The 21,639-nt window shown below is 44.8% G+C and overlaps 1 protein-coding gene across 1 annotated transcript in view; it reads right to left on the bottom strand.

The window, feature by feature from the left end:
• Positions 1–1,657, bottom strand: part of LOC132567317 (uncharacterized) — a 63,590-nt gene extending 61,933 nt beyond the window's left edge. Inside the window, exon 1 of the mRNA XM_060232999.1 lies at positions 1,195–1,657. The gene's annotated coding sequence lies outside the window, so the exon portion shown is untranslated. The remainder of the gene's footprint in view (positions 1–1,194) is intronic.
• Positions 1,658–21,639: the final 19,982 nt, after the last annotated feature.

Below are 21,639 nucleotides of genomic sequence, written 5' to 3'. Positions count from 1 at the left end.
ACATTTCAGTTAGATACCTCTGTTGTTTATATAAAACCAACGTGTCCTGATTTTTCAAGGCAGATTGTCTATATTGTTAGATTTTTTAAGTTTTAGAAATCATATATCATGTACAAAAATACCCATAAAAAATTACATTTTAAAAAAACCACAGAAGTTATCCTATTGGGCCATTGACACAAAAGCTGATATGGTGATAAACTGAGAGGCCACCTTACTGTAATGCTAGTATTAAATAATAATTATAAAACTAGGAAGTTAAAAGGGTTGAGAGTAAGAAGAAAACTGTTACACCCTTTTAGACAAGTTTTCTCCACTGTCTGATTTTGGAATGCTTCCCAACATTGTTTAGCCTAAGACACAAGCAGAGAAAGAAGCAGGCCTTAAAGTTCAAGCCACAAACATGGAAACCAAAAACAGAAGAGAAATGAAGCAAAATCCTTCATATTTGCTTGATAACTGTAAGAGCACATCAAAACTAGTTGCTGACCCAATTAGGGTTATCTTCCAGGTTGCTCAGGGTACTAGGCTCTTGTCAACTGTTGATTCTAGTTTACATGGAAACCACATATGTGCATGTAAAAGCATGAAAAATCCCATGTTAGTTATCACACATGCAAACCAGTACTATTGCATTTCAGTATGTCAACAAATATGGAAAAGACACAGTTGGTCACAGCTTCCCAGGACTTCAACACAAAACTAAATAGATGCATCATATGTAACAGAATATTAGTTTAATCAATGTGATCCTTCAACCCCATTCGTGTTGACTGCACAAAATCAGTCACTATTGGACTGAAACACTTTATCGTTTACACAGATGCATGGTTTGGAACTTCTGGCTTGTAGCCTGACTTGTAGAGGAAAAAACAAAACAGTTGAAAGAAACAGGACAGTTGGAAAAACACATATTTGTTGGCGGGGGGGGGGGGGGTGAGCAAACTATATATACAAAATACTTTGAATACAGGATCCTTGTTTGACCTCCACTTGGCTATTCCTTCTGCTCACAAAACTTCTGTGCCCTTTCAGACGCCTTTCCTCCAAGCTATTAAAACCCAACCCAACTTTATCTCAGAATCCGAAAGCTTCAAATAGGCACCGCAGCCCTAAAACAACCTCCCGCCAAAACCCACGACTACATTAACGCCAGAAGGTTCTCCCCAAAGCCAACCGTACTGTAACACTCACCTTAAATCCAATTGTCGTTATGCTGCCTGTTTTAAAATGGAAGCTGGTGCAAAGTCGGACCCAACTACAGAAATGTTGTGGGAGTGAAGTCGTGGCAGCTCAGGAAATAAATCATACGAAGCTTAAAGCGCCTCAGTGTTGCGAAAGCCCCTGGCTCAGGCTCCAGCTGAGGCTGAGAAGTGAGGAGACAGGCAGCCGCCCGCGCCGCAACCTTGTGAGCCGCTCGCCACAGGCAACAAATGAAACAAACGACGGGGGTAAACAGGAGGAAATGTGTTCAGTTCTGCTTTTCCTTTCTGTCTTTTTTCAGTAGTCCAGCTGCCGTGACTAGAAATGGAACAGCAAAGGAACTGCTTCTATAGCCTTGGTTGCCAAGAATTATGTCCGACCGCAGCTTCGAGCCCCGGCATTTCGGACCGCGAAGGAGTTGCTGCTCGTTGAAGTCCCGGAAGTGCATTGCGCTGCACGCGCATTGCTCGAGAGAGTAAACCAACAAGCAGGCGGAGTTTCCTTGCCGACTGGACGTTGCAAATGTTAATTGCGTTACTGAAATGCAAGCCCGGCCAGCGCTCTTCCTGCAGTGTTAGCGGGAAAGGGGTAAACGTTATTACTAAATGCATATGTAAGAGTAACTTTTTTCATGTAACAGCCGTGGTTCTTCTAAAACGCTTGCAATAAATTCTGTAAAAATTTACAGAATAATGCTTCGCATTAGTGGAGTTTACAACGTGATCTGGATGCTTAGAACGCGTCAAGTGCGTTATAATCCGCCTTACGATAGGCTGGGGAATTTAAAATGGGGAAAAGGGGCTAGAGAGGAGAAGGTTGTGTTTATGGTTTAAAATGTAGAGCTGGATCGGAACAATGCTACATCCAATTGAAGAGGGACCCCTGAATAATTATGAACACCCCTATAATAATAATTGAAAATATGGTTTTGCCTTTAACAGCAAAGAGAATGTCTGATGCAATATTTGAAGAGCTGTAAATGTTAGAAAAGCAAGCAGCTTAAATGGGTGTGTACTGATAAAGAGGCCCTCTGGAGAAGCTTCTTGCCAAAGTTGATAAGAACCCATGCAGGCCCTCAGTGAGTGTGAGTCACAGATGTATATTGGTGGCAGATACTCCTTTAAGGAAGCTCCTTGTTGAATAAGATAAGCAGACATGCTGGAATAGCAGGGAGAAAAGGGGAGGGAGGAAGTGAATCAGATAACGTGTAAAGGGGCCAGGCTGAAGGTTCGCTTTTGCTTAAAGCTGATGGTTTGAGAGGGGTCCGGTGTTCATTATTTTGGGGAGCCTAGATGCTCAAATGAACCTGCTTTGATGTCAAAGTAAAATACCTCGTTTCAAACCAAGCAATGTCTTGTTATTTTTCTGCTACACAATCTTGTATCCTGCTTGTCATAGTGGCTAACCAAGCTTCCCAAGTTCAAACACGGGCCAAAACCTTCCCCTGTTGTTGCCCTCGCAGAAATTTGTATTGGGAAGTGAGGCTTACTGCCTCTGATTAAGAAGGCTTAATTTTGCCATAATGATTAATATTAATTGATGGGCCTCTCCTCCATGAATTTACTTAATCCCTTTTTAAAGCATCTAAACTGTATTACGTGGTTGAGTTCCCCGGCGTCTGAACTTGACTCTGCACCTCGCACTTTATTCCACGTTTACTGCTTTAACATCTTACCGGCAATACTCCACCTATACCCTGCTGGTGCCTTTACTGCCTCATGAGAAGAACTCGAACTGCATTTATATCGCACTTTAACAACTTCTACCTCCACTTACCCGTAATCCCGTAGTTTAAAAAAAAAATTTTTTTTGTTTACTAATTGACTCACTCTGATCATTTTACTGTATATATTGGATTGGATTACATTAAAAAAATTTAGCTAATTGAGATTGGTTAACAAGGGGGGGACTAAAATTGATTTGCTATTTGAATTAATTTTACCAAATATATACAAAGGAATTTGGGTGGGGGGGGTTTTGGGTTGACTGGAATACTAGGACCTAGTGGGACGGAGTAGTGTGAGAGTATCTTTGATAGCAGCCCTTGACAGTGGTTAACATAGCAGCTGCTACCAACGGGGAATGGCCGGCTCAGGGATTCCAGTGCTCCTGGGGAGGGGGAGGTATGGCGGTGGGAGCAGATGCTACAAGGGAGGAGGACGGAGACATAACAGTGCTCGGCCCCCCTCCAACCTGCGTCCCATCCCAAGCGTGACAGGTAGTAGGGCCAGGCCAAATAACCAGCCTCCGTCATTGGTGTTATGCAATGCCAGGTCCATTAATAATAAGACCTCAATCCTTCGAGAGTTCCTGCTCGAACAGGACATGGACCTGGCTTGCGTGACTGAAACCTGGATTCGGGAGGGTGACATAGTAGCCCTCTCACAAACAGCTCCCCTGGGTTATTCAGTCTTCCACTAATCGCGGACTAGCGGGCGGGGGGGGAGGAGTGGCATTATTTATACGGGAGGCTTACTCCTTTAGGGCGCTCCCGGCCCCAAAGATTGAGGGTATTGAATGTGCCGGTCTGGCGTGGGAGGCCGGAGAGGGGTTGGCGATCTGGCTGGTGTACCGTACGCCTAACGCACCAGCCAGCGCCTTACCGTCCCTCCTCGAGGCGGCGACAGGCTGGGCGCTGGAGCACCCAAGGTTGATAATCCTGGGTGACCTCAACGTCCATGCTGATGACCCGTCCTCCAGTCAGGCGACGGACCTAGTGTCTTCCATGGCGACACTAGGACTCTCTCAATTTGTTGTAACCTCCACTCACCAGGCGGGGCACATGTTGGACCTGATCTTTGCGGCCGGGGTTGCAGTGAGCGATATAACCGCAGAGGCGGTGCCATGGTCGGACCACTTCGCCCTCAAGGCCCGTGTAGATATGCCTCTCCAAACCTGTTTAGGCGAGGAGCCTATTATGGCTCGCCTGCGGAGCCAAATGGACCCGGAACGGTTCCAAATGGCCCTGAGGGATCCCTGGCCCTCTGGCGATTCTCTCAATGGCCTGGTTGAGACCTGGAATAGCCGGCTCTCTAGGGCCATAGAAGAGATTGCACCCCGACGCCCTCTGCGACCTCGGACTAGGCTGGCCCTGTGGTATACCCCGGAATTACGCCAGCTGAAACAAGGTCTTAGATGGCTAGAGAGGCAATGGCGGCGTACCTGCGACGAAGCGATTAGAACATCTTATAGGAAGTTTATGAAGTCCTATAAGATGGCAACCAAGACCACAAAGAAAACATACTTTGTGGCTAAGATTGCATCTGCAAATTCGCACCCGGCTCAACTATTTAGAATAATTCGGAATCTTATTACATTGCCACAGGGCAATTCAAATGCTAAGGAATTGGAGATAGGCTTCGAGGCTTTTGCGAAATTTTTTGCAGATAAGGTCCAATCGCTCCGCCATGACTGCCCTGCCAACTTAGATGCAGTAAGTGAACTCGAGGCCCAATGCGTGTCTTCTGATTTAACCCTGGATTGCTTCGACCCGCTCAGCTTGGAGGAAGTCGACAAAATTCTTGGCACCGCACGACCCACAACTTGCAATCTGGACCCATGCCCCTCCTGGCTAATTAAGGCTTGCCAGGAGGAGCTAAGATGTCCTATACGGGACATCATAAATCAATCTCTTTCAGAGGGTGCTTTTCCAACACCCCTGAAAGAGGCAGTGGTCCACCCCCTCCTGAAAAAGGCTACATCAGACCTGGCCGAATTGGCACACTACCGACTGGTCTCAAACTTGCCCTTTTGGGGCAAAATTATTGAGAGGGCTGTGGCGTTGCAGTTACAGGATTTTTTTGATGACGCTTCCACCCTGGACCCATGCCAGTCTGGCTTCCGCCCGGGCCATGGGACAGAGACAGTCTTGGTCGCCCTCATGGATGACCTCCGGCGGCAACTGGATTGAGGCAGCTCGGCAGTATTGCTGCTGCTAGACCTATCGGCTGCGTTCGATATGGTCGATCATTGGCTGCTGACCCGCCACCTCGTCGATGCAGGAATTCGGGGGCTAGCCTTGCAGTGGTGCTCCTCCTTCCTTGAAGGTTGGGAACAAAGGGTGGCAATTGGGGGGGAGCTGTCTCAGAGACACCCACTTCACTGTGGGGTGCCTCAGGGGGCAGTTCTCTCCCTGATGTTGTTCAACATCTATATGCGCCCCCTTGCCCAGATTGCATGGAGGTATGGGCTCGGTTGTCATCAGTACACTGATGATACCCAGCTCCATCTATTGATGGACGGCCGGACTGGCGACGTCCCCATAAATCTGGACCAGGCGTTACAAGCCGTGGCTGGCTGGCTCAGGCTGAGTGGGCTGAAGTTGAATCCGGCGAAGACTGAGGTCCTTTGCGTGGGCCGCGGCGGGCCAGGAGGGGAGATCACCCTACTGGCTTTTGACGATGCGCCACTGATACCAGTGCGCAGGGGTCAAGAGCCTGGGAGTGCTATTGGAATCCTCCTTATCAATGGAGGCCCAGATAGCCGCCACTGCTAGATCCGCCTTTTTCCATCTTAGGAGGGCGAGGCAGTTGGCTCCCTTCTTGGAGCACAGCGACCTAGCAACTGTGATCCACGCAACGGTCACCTCGAGACTAGACTACTGTAAAAGCCTCTACATGGGGCTGCCCTTATACCTTAAATTTACTTTACTTTACTTTACATTTTAAATATCTTCTGAGTGTGTTACGGCCAGAAGGCCAATCTGTTTGAAAGAAAGGAATTCTGGATGGGTAGGTCAAAGAAGCAAGCGTTTATTGCATGGTTTGCAAAGCATGGCGAGCTTGGACAGGAACCCCACCCAATCTCCAAAGTCTCTGTTTCAGCACAGCTCAATTTAAGCCATTCCTAACATGCCTAGGCTGGTTCTGCTGATCAATTAGCCAACAACCTCACAATCTTTCTGCCCTATCCCGTTCAATCTATCACGCGCGCACCTCGTGTTTCTCCCCCCTCCTACTTCCTTAAGATTCGTGTGGCACTTGTACGGCCGTTAGATGTTAAGTTTTGTTTTTCCCTTTCTGGCACACTTTAGGTTTCGTTTCCCCATTCTTCAGCATAGAATATAAGCCTCACACTATACCCTTTGTGGTTAAGCAACGCTTCCTGCCGCATAACTGTTGACCTTGTGGTTCAGCTGCATTTCCTGTTATGTACCACCAGGTGTTCTGTAACAAAATGAGACCTAATTTCCTCTACCTCATCAATCCCATACCTCTTTTGACTCTGACCTTCTCATTTTGTTACTTGTGGGAGACTTAAAGTAATTTGTAGCATTGGGATTACTTCCCCACTGTCTAGTAATAGCATTTGCTTAACCTCGTTTAACTGGATGGTTGCGGGCGGAACCGACAATCTGCCTGGGTTCTCAGGACTGGCCCAAACGCAGGGTGTTATGCTTTCTGAATCCCCTTCAGTGAGTCTATTCATCCTAACCAAACATATATCTTCTTCAAATTTAATAGACACTCCCAATTTTCCCGCCAAATCTCTTCCCAATAAGTTTACTCCCGCCTTGGGTAGTCACAAGAATTGGTGCATGAAGCTGTCAGTTCCGTCCTCCTCCCTCACCAATATAGAGTGGAGCCATTCTCTGATTCCCTTCCACTCCAATTATTGAAAGTTTACAGGTTGAAATTTGCACCCCAGGAGGCAATTGTGCCAAAGAGGACCTTGTTGCCCCTGAATCTACCAAAAAGCTAACTTTATCCCCCTTTTGCCCCACTTTTAAAGTTATCATGGGCTCTGCAGAAGTGGGGCCAAAATGCAGAACACCCCGACCCCCCTAGTCCTCACCTTCCCCATCTTACATTGCAGCCACCCGGTGTAGTCCGGTTTGGGCTGGTCGATGGTTCGGGCACTCTCTGCCCCAATGTCCCCTCTGTTTGCAAAACTTGCACATATCCCTAGGGAGAGGAGCTCACAAACCTCCTCTACCTTGTCCTTCCCCCACCCGTCCATCTCTATACCGTTCTCCAAATTGTTGAAGACGAGGAGGGGGAGTATATCTCCCTCTTTGTAGCCCTCTCAGTTCTTTCTGCACTTCGTGCACCATCTGCACCATTAATTTGACTTTCTTTTTCTCTTCCACTTCCTCCCTTCTTGCTACCACCTTCTGTATCTCTCCCACCACATCCTGCAAGGTCTTTTCCATTAACCCATCTATTTTCTGCAATTTTTTTCTAATGTCTTCATTGCTTCCTGACACAAATTGGAGCTTCAGGACCACCTCTCCCTCTCCAGAGTCAAGATCTAGTCCCGTAAAAGCTGACATCCACTCTCGTAGTCTCGTTAAATACTCGAGGGGGCTCTCCTTCTTCTTCTGGGGGTGCCCAAAAGCCTTTTGCAGATTAAAAACTTTAGGTATCATCTTAACAATTCCTCCTATCAAGAGTCCCCTAAACGTGACACAAAAGATGCGTCCCTCTGGGGTTTGAATATCTAAGGTATCTGGGTTGGTCTCCAGGAGGACCCTCAAGGACTCTGCTTCTTGCCTATCATTACCCTCTTTGGGTCACTCCGCTCGGGCAGTGCGGAGCGCCTGGCGAGTCTCCTCAGTTCCCACTAATTGCTTGCAAATATGCATCAGTTCACTTGGTGTATACACCGAGGGTCCCAGCAATCCATCAAGTTTATCTCGGAACAATTTAGGATTTTCATATAAAGGCAGGAGCTGTAATTTTATGGTCCGCAGCTCCGTGGAGATAAGAGGCACATCCACAAATCCCACAACCCCATTACCCATTGGGACCTGTCTCAACGGGGCAATTCTTCCACCCACTGTCCCCTCAGTTTCCTCTTCACTCTCATCGCTCTCCTCTCTGGGCGGCAACTTCTTTGTTTCCCGCTTATCTGAAACCTCTTTATTACCCCAGTTCTGATCTCTTTTAATGAGGTCTCTTAACTCCCCATATGGAACTAGACCTCACCCATCATTCCCATCTCCCTGTTCCACTGGGCTGCTGGCCCGGGGAGGAGGGGGTCCAACCCCAGGTTGTTGGTCGTCAAGTGGGGGTGCAACTTGGGGGTTATAAGGGGAAGGATTCTCAAGGGGATCCCATGCTTTTTCACCAGTTTCTTCTTCATCCTCTCCCTTTCTTCCTACTGCCATGAATACTTGTCTGGACGCAAAGTCCAGCCACACATCCACACAGTGGAGGTTATCCGGCACCTCGGGTCTTGGTTCCAGCCGTAACCAGTATTGTTCCATATCTCTGATTGTTCTTCGCTCTTTAGCACCATATTTCGGCCATCGCGACCCATATGGCAGATCCCTAATGAGTGACCACTCTTTTAAACATTTTTCTACTAACATTTCTTTGGTAACCCCATAATCCTTATATTTTTCCCATTGTTCACACAGCCTTCCAAGTGGTGTGTTCCTCGGGAACTCCACCTTGATAGGCCTTTCCACACCATTCCTCAGTGGTCTTTCTAACGGGGCATCCCCCTTGACCTTGAGACCTTTAGACGTCTTATTACCCATTGTGTTTCTAACTTGACCAGTACTACTCTCCAAGGGGCAGATGTCTCTTTCCGTCAAGACTGCTACTCCTCACCTAGTTCGCTGACCTACCAGACGGTTCGGCTCCATGAGGTATCAGATGACACCGAGAAGAAACACTCGTCCTCTCAACCAAACGGCGGTCGGTGGGCCCAGGACAGGTAGACCCGTCGGTACCATGACCCTCACTCTGGAGTCTTTGAATCCCACCTCTGCCACCAAAAATTGTTACGGCCAGAAGGCCAATCTGTTTGAAAGAAAGGAATTCTGGACGGGTAGGTCAAAGAAGCAAGCGTTTATTGCATGGTTTGCAAAGCATGGAGAGCTTGGACAGGAACCCCACTCAATCTCCGAAGTCTGTGTCGCAGCACAGCTCAATATAACCCATTCCTAACACGCCTAGGCTGGCTGTGCTGACCAATTAGCCAACAGCCTCACAATCTTTCTGCCCTATCCCGTTCAATCTATCATGTGCGCACCTCGTGTTTCTCCCCCCTCCTACTTCCTTAAGATACTTGTGGTGCTTGTACGGCCATTAGATGTTAAGTTTTGTTTTTCCCTTTCTGGCACACTTTAGGTTTCGTTTCCCCATTCTTCAGCATAGAATATAAGCCTCGCACTATACCCTTTGTGGTTAAGCAACGCTTCCTGTCGCATAACTGTTGACCTTGTGGTTCAGCTACATTTCCTGTTATGTACCACCAGGTGTTCTATAACAAAATGAGACCTAATTTCCTCTACCTTATCAAGTGCACAGCTTTGTTGCTTTTTTAAAAAGCTATGAGGGTTGCCACAATATTATTTAGCACTTAGTGCTTTTAAAAGTAAAAGCATCTAGTGCTTTAAAATGTACCTTAAAATGTTCTTAAAGGATTACCTGTCTGCCTTGATGTCAAATCAGTTCAACAATCCTTGTGGCATCAGACAAGATGTAAAATTCAGTGCTTTCTCAGTGGTAGCTGTTAACCAAATGGACCAGTTATGTTAGAGTATTTTGCACGCAGCAGAAGAGCTGAAGGAGAGGGACAGGCAAAACACAGGAATTAATAGACAAGAGAAACAGCTGTATTCAATGGTAGATATATTTACCAGGAATAGTATCCAATATTCAGAGTCGTTGCCAGGCCAAGGTCATACACAGTAATCAGTACACACTTCAGTAGATAACAGTATACAGCAGTAAGTATACACAGCACGATCCAAGCACAGTAGCATAGGATCCAACACCAGCAGTGATCGCTGCCACCCAGATAGCGGGCCTCACAGAACCCACAATCCTTACAGGCAGACTGAGCAGGCTCACTGAGCTTCCCTAAGTACACGTACCAATCATCAGGGTTGCATCAGCTCTGTGAGTCAGCACAAAGCCTAATTACAGGTGAGGTCATCCCACCTTACCTCAGTAACAGGTAACAGCTGGATCATGATGCAGCATGACATTGCAGAAACAACATTACTATTACTAAGATGGAGTCAGTCAGCCATTTTAGGACTGAGTTCCAACATTCTCCTCTTAATAGTTCTGTTCGTTTCTCAATCCGAGCTTTTTACAGTGCTCATTATGCTTTTCCATAGCCTGGGGTTTGGTAAACATATCTGCTGTATTGTGGCCAGTATCACAATACCTTATGTTTATCAACCCTTCCATGATACATCATCTGACATTCTGGTACCTTATGTCAGTGTATCTATTCCTTGTCTTTACTCCTTCTGCTTTTGCAATCTCAATCACAGCTTGATTGTCTTCCAGAACTTCAACAGGCTTCTCTGCCTCTATATGCAGGTCCTTTAGTAGCTGTCTAAACCATTCTACCTCAGTACAAGCGGTAGAAAGGGCGCAGAACTCTGCTTCTGTGGTGGACAAGGCAACCACACGCTGCTTTTGTGTCTTCCAGCATACTAATACCTCTCCCAAATATATGGAAAGACCTGTTGTTGACTTTCTGGTTTCACAGTCACTTGCAAAGCTTGCATCTGTATACACTTTCAGTGCTAGCTCCCCCCTAGGTTCGATATAAAGACACCAGTCAGCAGTGTTCTTTAAATATCTCAACACTCGCTTAGCAGCAATCCAGTGATTCTGCTTAGGGTTCTGGGTAGCTCTTGCCAACAGATTACAGGCTACTGATATGTCTGGCCGTGTCCAATTACTGATATAGCTCAGACTACCAATTAATGACCTGTACATTTCAACATTACATGGTGGGCTATCTGTAACATCATTTACAAAGCCAGTCACCATAGGGGTTGAAACAGTTTTGCAATCAGTCATCTTGTACTTGTCCAACAAATCTATGATTTTAGGTTTTTGTGACAGTTTAAAACCTTGTGTAGTTTTTGCAATATCTACACCCACATAGGTCTGCACAGTACCAAGATTTCTCAGTTTAAACTTCTTACTTAAGGCTGAAACAATATCATCTGTTTGTTTCTTTGTCTTGGTCAGAATCCCCAAGTCATCCACAAAAGTAAGAACAATACATCGTGTTTCACCACTTCCCTTGGTAAACACACATGGATCAGCAATGCTCTGGGTAAACCCTAGCTGTTTAAGTGTACCCACTAGGCATTTTGACCATTGATGACCACTTTGCTTTAGACCATACAAGCTCTTATTTAGCAACCAGTATCCCTTTCCAGTACCAGGAATACCTTCTGGTCTCTTTAAATAAATTTGGTGCTCCAAATTAGCATTTAGGTATGCCACACAGACATCCAAATGGGTAAAATGGAGTTTTTCTCTAGCTGCCAAAGTTAACGCAGTCAGAAGTGAACTGCTCTTTAACGTTGGAGCAAACACTTCGTCATAAGTCTCATTAGTCTGTCTGCAACCTTGTGCTACAAGCCTCGCCTTATACTTTTTTCCCCCAGACTGGTCTGTTTTCACCTTGTATACCCATCTACTGCCTATGGGTTTTACACCAGCAGGTACAGTATCAGTCTCAACATAAACATTTAAACGTTTCAGGGAAGAAAGTTCATCGTCCATAGCAGCCTTCCAGTTACACTGCTCTTCCTTGGACAAAGAGAAAATGTCAGTATATTTCTCAGGCTCATGTATAGCAGACATTACAGGACTAAATCTCTCAGGAACTCTTCTTTCACGTGTAGATCTCCTCAATGCAGGCTCATCAGTTGGCACATTCCTCCCGGATGATTCCTCACGAGTAGGCTTCTCCTCCATCTCCTCCTCGTCAGGCATCTCTTCTTTTGGGGTTAACTCAGCCGCCTCTCCCTCCTCTGGGTTGCTAGGCATCGAGCTGACTTGTAACCGGATTCCTTGGTCATCCTCAGGACAGAACGCTGGCGATTGGGTGCAACGATCCCAGCCCTCTGATCTCTCCAGAAACGTGGCTGAAGCACTAATCACCACCTCACGACTGTCGAGCGTGCCAAAACGATAACAGCTCCCGTTCCTCTCATACCCGAGAAACCTCATACGTCTAGCCTTCAGTTGGCCTTTACGTCTGAGCTGTTGAGGAATATGAACAAAAGCTGTAACTCCAAATACATGCAAATTTGCCAAGTTAGTTACCTTGTCATGCCATAGGCTTGCTGGTATTTTGCCAGTAGATGAACACCAAACTCTGTTCAGGTTGTAGTTGGCACAGCACATAGCCTCTGCCCAAAATTTCCAGGGCATATCTGCATCACGTAACATACACTGGCACATGTCTTGCAATGTACGGCCTCTTCTCTCACAAAAAGCATTATGGGTAGGTCTGTATGGAGCAGTCAATCTGTGCTCAATCCCAAGCTCTGCAAACAAACTTTGAAAACGTTTATTAACAAATTCCGAGCCTCTATCAGAAATAATGCATGCAGGCACATTTCCAGTTTTTCTCTTAACAAACCTTAGCCAATTCTGCACATTTTGAAAGGTTTCAGTTTTAGCTTTCAACAGGTAAACAAAACCATACCTTGAATAGTGATCTTCTATACTTAAGACATATTTGGCCCCGCCCACTGACTCCTTAAAGGGCCCTATCAGGTCTAAGAACACTAGGTCAAGAGGTTTCTTACTAGTAAATTTACTTGGAGTACGCACAGGAGCTTTTGTAGACTTTACCAGCTTGCAGATTTCACAGTCAAGAAATTCCTTGCAAGGTTTAAGACTAAGGCCTTCTGCCTGTTCCACAGTCTTCTTTAGAGCAGGAAAACCAGCATGGCCTAATTTCCTGTGTAAAAGATGACAGCAATTATCATGCACTGGTTTATTTACACAGACGTTATTACACGTTTGTACCTTGGTATGCAAGAAGTATAAATCTTCCTTAAGCATTGCCTTTACACACACACCGTCCTTGGTCCTCAGCTCACAGCACGAGGTGTCAAATTGCAGTTTGAAACCTTCCCTGCACAGAGCAGACACAGACAGCAGATTCATCTTAAGTGAAGGAACAAAACCCATATGCAGCTCCTTCCTTAGGCTTGGCAGGAACACTTTCCCTCTGCCAAAAACAGTTGCCTTAACTCCATCTGCCAAAACAACAGACTGGTTATCAACAGGTGTGTAAGAAGTAAACAAACTCCTCTCTCTACAGAGGTTCTCCGACGCTCCGCTGTCAATTAGGAAAGATTGAGTGTGGTTAGTTGACTTACCAGTAGTAACGAGATGCACATTACCACTCTTATCAGCAGACCTCATTTCAGACCGTCTCTCTTTCCCTTTCTGGCCTTGACAATTCCTAAACAAATGTCTGGATGAGCCACACCGGAAACATTTCTTCCTTACAGCCATTACATTACCTGTTTGACAGTCAGGATCCTCCTTAACAGTAAATCCACTGCCCCTCTCTGGCTTACAGACAGGCTTTTTCTCCACACGTAGAGAGGAATTGGACTGTCTCTTGCCATATTCATCAAGAAGCCGTCCAGTTACGACGTTCATGGTTAACCCTGTCTCAGGCAAACCCTCCAGGCTCGTTATCACAGCGTCATATGATGCATCTAAGGAACTTAAAAGTATGCACACCTCCTGTGATTCAGAAAACATTTGGTTATGCTCTCTTAGCTCTAGAAACATCCTACGCATAGACTCTATATGAGATAACATATCAGCATTAGCTGCCAGCCTGGTATGCAGAAGCTTCCTCACCAAACGAATCTGAGAACCGACAGTTCCTCGGACGTAAATTTCCTTCAAAGCATTCCAGCAGTCATGAGCCTTCTCCAGTCCTGCTATATGCACCAGCTGGGAGTCGTCTAGAGAAAGACCTATTAAAGACAAAGCCTTAACATCCTTTTTACGCAAAAGGTCTGCAGCTTTTCTGTCCTCAGCAGCTTCCTCTGCCTCCTCAGCAGCCTCCTCTTCACCCTCCGGGCTACTGATAGGAGCAGCCACCACCTCCCACAGCTCTTGGTGCTTTAATAACAGACTGACCTTCTGGGACCACGTAGCATAGTTAGTCCCATTCAGCTTAGTAATGCTGAGCCCAGAGAAGGAAACAACATTTGCAGCTTCCATCTCTGCTACTTATCACTGGACACCTGGGCAACTTGGCAGTCTGCCTCCGTCTCTTCCAAAAAACTGTGTTGCCTCCTCTGTCTTCAGAACAGCAGCACCTCTAGAAACACTGGGAGCACTGGGAGCTCTGGGCCCATAACCAATGTTAGAGTATTTTGCACGCAGCAGAAGAGCTGAAGGAGAGGGACAGGCAAAACACAGGAATTAATAGACAAGAGAAACAGCTGTATTCAATGGTAGATATATTTACCAGGAATAGTATCCAATATTCAGAGTCGTTGCCAGGCCAAGGTCATACACAGTAATCAGTACACACTTCAGTAGATAACAGTATACAGCAGTAAGTATACACAGCACGATCCAAGCACAGTAGCATAGGATCCAACACCAGCAGTGATCGCTGCCACCCAGATAGCGGGCCTCACAGAACCCACAATCCTTACAGGCAGACTGAGCAGGCTCACTGAGCTTCCCTAAGTACACGTACCAATCATCAGGGTTGCATCAGCTCTGTGAGTCAGCACAAAGCCTAATTACAGGTGAGGTCATCCCACCTTACCTCAGTAACAGGTAACAGCTGGATCATGATGCAGCATGACATTGCAGAAACAACATTACTATTACTAAGATGGAGTCAGTCAGCCATTTTAGGACTGAGTTCCAACAAGTTACATGTACACAATGAAGGGGATTCCAGTAGCAGACAGAACTTTATTTCAATACAAGGGATATCAAGTAGCTAAGACTCAAAAAGTCCAAAGCACTTTTCAGTTCCCACTTTTTATACATTGCACTAAACAACTTGCAGACATGTGCAGATGCCTGTTATGACAGAAGTTCTTGATATCCTTTATGTCTATTTAGGATTAACTTTGCCAAACATACATATTAGTAAAGATATAGGTTTCTCTTTATAAACACTTTCTTCCTGTTAGCTCAGCATCTGGGACTTTCCCGTTTCCAAACAGGACTTCTGCATAGACAACCTTATCCTAGCTGCCAGACTTTTGCTTGATCTGGGACTTTTTGGCACACTTATCACATCTAGTTGACTCTCATGCTCACTAGGCATGAATGCTAGAAATACCTTGCTTTACAAATATGTATTTGCTCAAGCTACACACCATAATATAGAAACAAACATTTAGGTCTCAAAATGGCATTAGCCTTGCCATCTTAATATATAGCATTAGCTTTCAAAGAGGAACTAGCTTTGTCACTTTTGCATTAATCTTTCTGTCTTGCTCATTGGTAGCCTCTAACATTTTTATCAGAAAATGTCAGGAAGCAATATCACTTACGTGTTTTCACAGAGGATGTTAGCTGATAAATGCCCTTCTGATTGGCATTGATCTAAGAAAATTATACTTACTGTTGGAATGCTGCTTGGTGGTGTTGTGAGTTGGTGTTTGCTAGCTGTATATGCAAAACAGTAGGAGTAGATAAAGGGGGAGCCGGACCAAGTGCTTTTTCCCTTCCCATTATCAAGGGTTCTGGCAGCCCCAGGCTTGGGCTGCAGAACAAAGAGAAGAAAAAAATCCATCCATCTATCTCCTCTGCCTTTTGCAAAATAGATAATAGAAAAATTGGTTCTGTAGACCCCAGACAACAAGAGTATGAACCATGATTTAATCATAGTTTAGAATCCTAATTTTCAAGGAGGAAACAGACTCCCATGTGCCTAGGCACCTGCACTTGGACATCAGCTAGAGTCAGATGACTGAAGGCTTCCTAAACCAGGCCATTTTCAACTGCCCTTCACATGCAAAGGTAGAAGCATCATAAGAGTTAGAAAGGACCTCCAGGGTCATCTAGTCCATCCTCCTGTACAATACAGGAAATTCACAAGTACCTCCACCAACACACCCCCAGTGACCCTTGCTCCATGCCCAGAAGATGGCAAAAAACCTCCAGGATCCTTGGCAAAAGTGGCCTGGAGGAAAATTGCTTCCTGACCCCAAAGTGGCAATCAGCATTTCCCTGGGCGTGTAAGAAAGGGCCACTGAGAACTAAGCACTGATGCAGCCCTTTCTGCCCTCCCTCTCATGAACTGCCTAAGTTCACAGAATCAGCATTGCTGTCAGATGGCCATCTAGCCTCTGTTTAAAAGCCTCCAAAGAAGGAGAGCCCACTGCCTCCCTATGAAGCCACAGTGAGCTCTAGCTGTCATGAAGTTCTTCCTAATGTTTAGCCAAAAACTGTTTTGATTTAATTTCAACCTGTTGGTTCTGGAAGGGCTCATCAAGAGAAGGTTTGTCATTGCACCTGAAAGTGTTTTTTATTAACTATGCTTGTGTACACTTTGTTAATTGAGAAAAATATTTTGATTTGTACATTCTTCTTTGACATGCCTTTCTCCTGGTGTTGCCAATGCCTGGTTTTTAAAAATTAAATTCATTTCTACCCATCCTTTCTCTCCATTGAGAACTCAAAGTGGCTTACATAATTCTCCTCTCCTCCATTTTAGCATCATAACAACTCTGTGGGGTAGGTTATGGTGAGACAGTGTGATTAGCCCAAAGTCACTCAGCAAGTTTCCTTGGCACAAGTGGGAAATAAACCTGGGTTTCCCAGATCCTAGCCCAACACTGTAACCACTGCATCATTTGCCTTGATGTGGGGACAGCAGCATCTATGCATGTATGCAATATATGCACATAGTTTCCATCCCTGTGACTGTAAACATTTGAAAAGCAAATGGTCACAAGGGTTGAGCCAACACAGGCACATAGGTGCAGTGTCTATGTGAGCCAAATGCACATGGACAGGATGCTCGCTTTGAGTGAGAGGTAAAACTAGCAGATGCAGTCCTCCTCCCTGCCTCCCCATTTGTGTGTTCAACCTGTAAGTATATATTTTATTTTAAAATGGCTACTTTTTCTTGGTTTTACTGTATGTTTTAACCTATTTGTAAACTATAGAAATGTAAAAATATTTTAAATAAATAAAGTTCTTCACATTGTTTGTTGTAATCTTCATAACAATCCTGTAAAGTCATATACCGTAACTCTCCACCAAATATGAGGGTAATGGATGAAACAAAGAGAGTGCTGCTTGTTTAAGACTCTCAAAACAGATATGAAACTAAAGATTCTTGAACAGGATTTTTGTAGGATCATGCAGTTGGAATGATGTCTGCTTGCTTGTACCCCACAAAGCGTGGGAGGATCATGTGCCTTGCCTAACACCCAGCTACCCAGACTCCGTAATGTCTGGGAACACAGAAAGCTCAGACGTTTTCACATCCATCATGTTTCCGTTCCTTGTTAAGACGGAGGTATTTCTGGAACTTGCTAGCTACTGTGAATTCTTGCAGGATAAGCAGAATGTTTTGCTACATACTAGATGTTTATCTCCAATATTTAGTGAGAAAGCTCCACTATCAACTGATACAATTAATGAGACTAAAATATTGCTCTCTTCACCACCTAAGCTACCAGCAATAGAGCATTCTGAAGAACATTATGTAAAGATTTGCATGAAGGACTTTGAATTTTGACTTCTCAAACGCTTTTGATAGCCTGACTGTGAGTAAAATTTGTGAGAAACTTGACCCAATCAGAAGCAGTGCGGTGTCACTGTTCCTTTAACCTCAAAGCAGGGGAGGCAAGGAGAAGCATATTTTATAAACAAACACTGGAAGCAATCTCCCTGGAGGAAAATAAAACTAAGAAAGTGCCCCTGAGGCATCTGCTTCATTGATTTCAGAACCAAAAAGCTACAGTTTGAGATATTTATAAATACCAGATTTAGGTATTTAGATGGATAGATTGGTCCTCTAAATTGGGAGCACATTCAACCGGTACTAAAAGAGCTGCACTGGCTGCCTATTGTGTACCAAATCCATTTCAAAGTGCTGGTATTGATCTTTAAAGCTCTGTATTGCCGAGGACCTGTCTATCTAAGGGACTCCTTTTCCCGTATAAGCCCAGAGAGCACTACGTTCGGGAACCCAAAATCTGTTATTCAGTTCAGACTAAGCTCTACATGGGTCAGGGCCTTCTCAGTGGCAGCACCAACGCTAAGTAATGCTCTCCCAGAGGCCACAAGAGCCCTGCGGGACCTCTCCCAATTCCGCAGGGCCTGTCTACAACGACTAATGTGGGATGAGGCTGCCACTGCTATGCTGCTGAGCAATACTATCTGTAAGACCGCTAACAGATTAACAGAAGAACTGAGAAATCGATATAAACTGCCTGTGTTACAAAATCTCTTTCATAGCACCAAATGTTTGGTTTTAAATTGTTTATATATATTTTTTATCCTTTTACAACTGTAATATAAATTGCTTTATTATGACCGTTAGCTGCCCAGAGACTACTTGCGGAGTGGGCAGCATATAAATCCAAAGTAAATAAATAAATAAAAATGGAAAGCAAGAGAAAATCGGTCTTATTTGCTGGGGCTCTCTGATGTTAATATTAGAGAATATATGGGACTTCCGGGGTTGGAAAATGCCGAGCTGAACTGCTTCTCAGAAGGGGAACAGGCTGGAACTTCTGTTCGGGTAGTGGAAGGCAATCTAATGCCTACTGCCTACTTTTCTCAGTCAGAGATCAGTCCAAGATATGCACAGGAAACTTTGAGGAGATTTACCTTGGCTAAAAGAGAGTCCTGGGGGGGGGGGCTGCTTTGAGGGGTCTCCGGAGACAAGTTGCATTTTCATCATCTGCAGAAGTTTCCAGAGTCAGTTTCAGTTTGCTTTATTACGGTCCTTGACCAAATACACAGCAAAATGCAGGCCAACAACAACCACATAAAAGTTGTAAAAATCAAGATGGACCTAAATAGGTGAAACTTAAGATATTTAAAAAATAAATGTGAAAATAAAATATAGGACATTAGTATGAATAATGAGATATGACAAATAATACAGTAGTGGTCAAACATCCTCTAGCTTCATAAATATAGTACATATAATAAAAAAATTAAAAATTATACAACTCCAGAAAAAATATTAACTAGAATACACTGGTTAAAATTACAATCTGTTACCTCGACATTGACTTGTAAGAACCATAAAATGCAATTTGATTGCATGGGAACAAAATTTGGCAACTTTATGCATGGTCTCTGTATTTATATCAGTTTCAGTAGCATTTGTGATGATATACAGAGTACTCAGGCATTTAAGAAAAGATAAAATACAAGCTTGGAAATATTAAAAAAAACAGTCAGTTCAAGACCCCTTCTTTACATAATCCTCATGAATTCTCCTAGCTGCCGCCATAAATTTGGCATAATTAATTGTGAATTGGGGGTTAAAATCTGATAACAGCGTATTTCTGATTTTGAAATCAGAAAATCCGAGACATCCCTCCAACAAAGAATAAATGTACCTGGCTCGTATGCCAGGGTATAGGCCACACCCAAACAAAACATGGTCAATCGTTTCAACTTTCTCTGCACCACAAGAACAAACCATAGGTGAGTTGGGGTATTGTTTTGGCCAAGTAGAGTTTTAATGCAACTGGTATAAAATGCCCCCCTTTTGTGAGAAAAAACCTAATGGTGGCCTGGGTCGATTTGCGACCAGAATTGGCAGAATATTCGTGGTGAGCCTTCTTTGAACCTGAGGACTGAATCATGACCCCCAAATATTTGTAAATTGTTACCTGTTGTAGACTATGGCCATTTATATTCCATCTCCTTAGCCTGGGTTTGGGGCCAAAAGCCATTTTGTTTTCTGATAATTAATCTCTAAGAGGTTGTGATCACAATAAAGACCAAATTGAGCTAATGCCCTTCTAAGGCCTACTGGTGTTCTAGACAGCAAGATTGTGTCATCTGCAAAGAGTAAGGCTACCAGTTGCCTATCTGCCAGGGAGGGGGGATGAGTATTGACTAGATGGAGGTTGCTGATCATATCATTAATAAAGATGGCAAAAAGGGAAGGGGCCAGCACGCAGCCTTGCTTGACTCCTTTTAAAGTTGGAATAGGGTCAGTAAAAAGACCTTGCTTATTGCACCTGACCCTAATAGACGTGTTGGTATATAATGCCTAGATCAGGAATAAAAGTCTCCTGTCAATTGAGGTGGCACTTAACTTCTCCCATAATTTCCCTCTGGGAATGGAGTCAAAAGCAGATTTTAAGTCAATAAAGGCTGCATAAAGAGAAACCGTTCTGCTGGTTGCGTATTTTTCTATCAAATGTGATAGAATCAAATTATGTCCCAACGTGGATCGTCCTTCCCTAAACCCAGCCTGCACATCTACCAAATACCTTTCTTGAATCAGCCAGCACTGCAATTTCTCTAGAAGATGGCTAGCGTATAGTTTGCCCAGAATACTCAAGAGGCTGATTGGCCTATAATTGGCTGGATTATCCTTCTGCCCGAACTTGAAAAAAGGAATGATGATAGCCTCTCTCCAGGCCTCAGGTAAATCCCCTGTCAAATCTATATATATATAAACAATGGAGCCAAGAGAGAGGACCACCAGCCTATATTATCTTTCAATAGATCTGGGGGAATAAAATCAGGGCCTGGAGCTTTGCCTCTCTTGAGTTTACTGATCAAAGATCTAACTTCTCCAGCCGTCACTGGAGGCCAAGGTAGCAGGTCTGAAAAGGCCTCATGAATCTGGGGAACTGTAGAATGGTGGAGATCAGAATACAGCACTTGAAAAAGTGATTTCCAATTCTTGGGGGTGACAAATGAGTCAATGGGGGAGATGTCTCTGCAGGAGTGGCTCGAGATCAATTTCCAAAACCCTGTCAAGATCTTCTCCTTGGATGACTGTATAATGCTATTCCACAGCACTTTCATGGCCTCACGCTTCTTTATGGCAATCAGTTGTTTGTATAACTTCTTGGAGCATGAAAGATGGTATTGTGCACACAGAGAATCAAGGTCCTCAGAGTTCTTATATGCATGATACACTGATTTTAGATCTCTTCTTGCTTGCTTGCATTCTTTATCAAATCAGGGCTTGGAGACATTTTTGAATCTACGATGTTGAACAGAAGCATCTTGAACCAGTTATGGTTTTATGAGTTGGAGGAGATGGTCGAAGGGGATCAGAGGGTTCTGGTCATGGGGAGTATCCATAATTAATTTTCTATTGGAGCAAGCATCCTCCTTCTCCAGGGCTCCCCTCACTGTTTGTGCCAACTGATCGGACCACTTGGCGTGGCATCTCATTTGTTGGACTGGAAGATCCCCAACCGCTTTAGACCACGCTGCTTTATGAAGGAGGCCCCGGGGAAAGGGGGAAGGCATGTAGTTGGATAAGGTGCCAATCCTCCAGGGGTTCCCCAAAGAAGTGCTGTGGTCTCTGTGATACCCAAGTACAGGGTGGCAGAGGACCTTGAGGCCTAGCCTCAGAGCTGGAGAGGGGGATTGGGAGTCCTGTTCCTCTCAATCCGAACCCCTAGACTGAGCAGGTGGTGGCAGCGAGCCCAAGTGGCCAGAGGAGAAATAGCTCCCTCCAAAAAGGGGAACGGGGTCTGGTAGGCAAACCAGGGCC

The sequence above is a fragment of the Heteronotia binoei genome, chromosome 2, assembly GCF_032191835.1.
Source record: "Heteronotia binoei isolate CCM8104 ecotype False Entrance Well chromosome 2, APGP_CSIRO_Hbin_v1, whole genome shotgun sequence".
NCBI lineage: Eukaryota > Metazoa > Chordata > Lepidosauria > Squamata > Gekkonidae > Heteronotia > Heteronotia binoei.
Note: the sequence above shows the minus strand (reverse complement) of the source record. Positions and strands in the feature narration are given on the sequence as shown.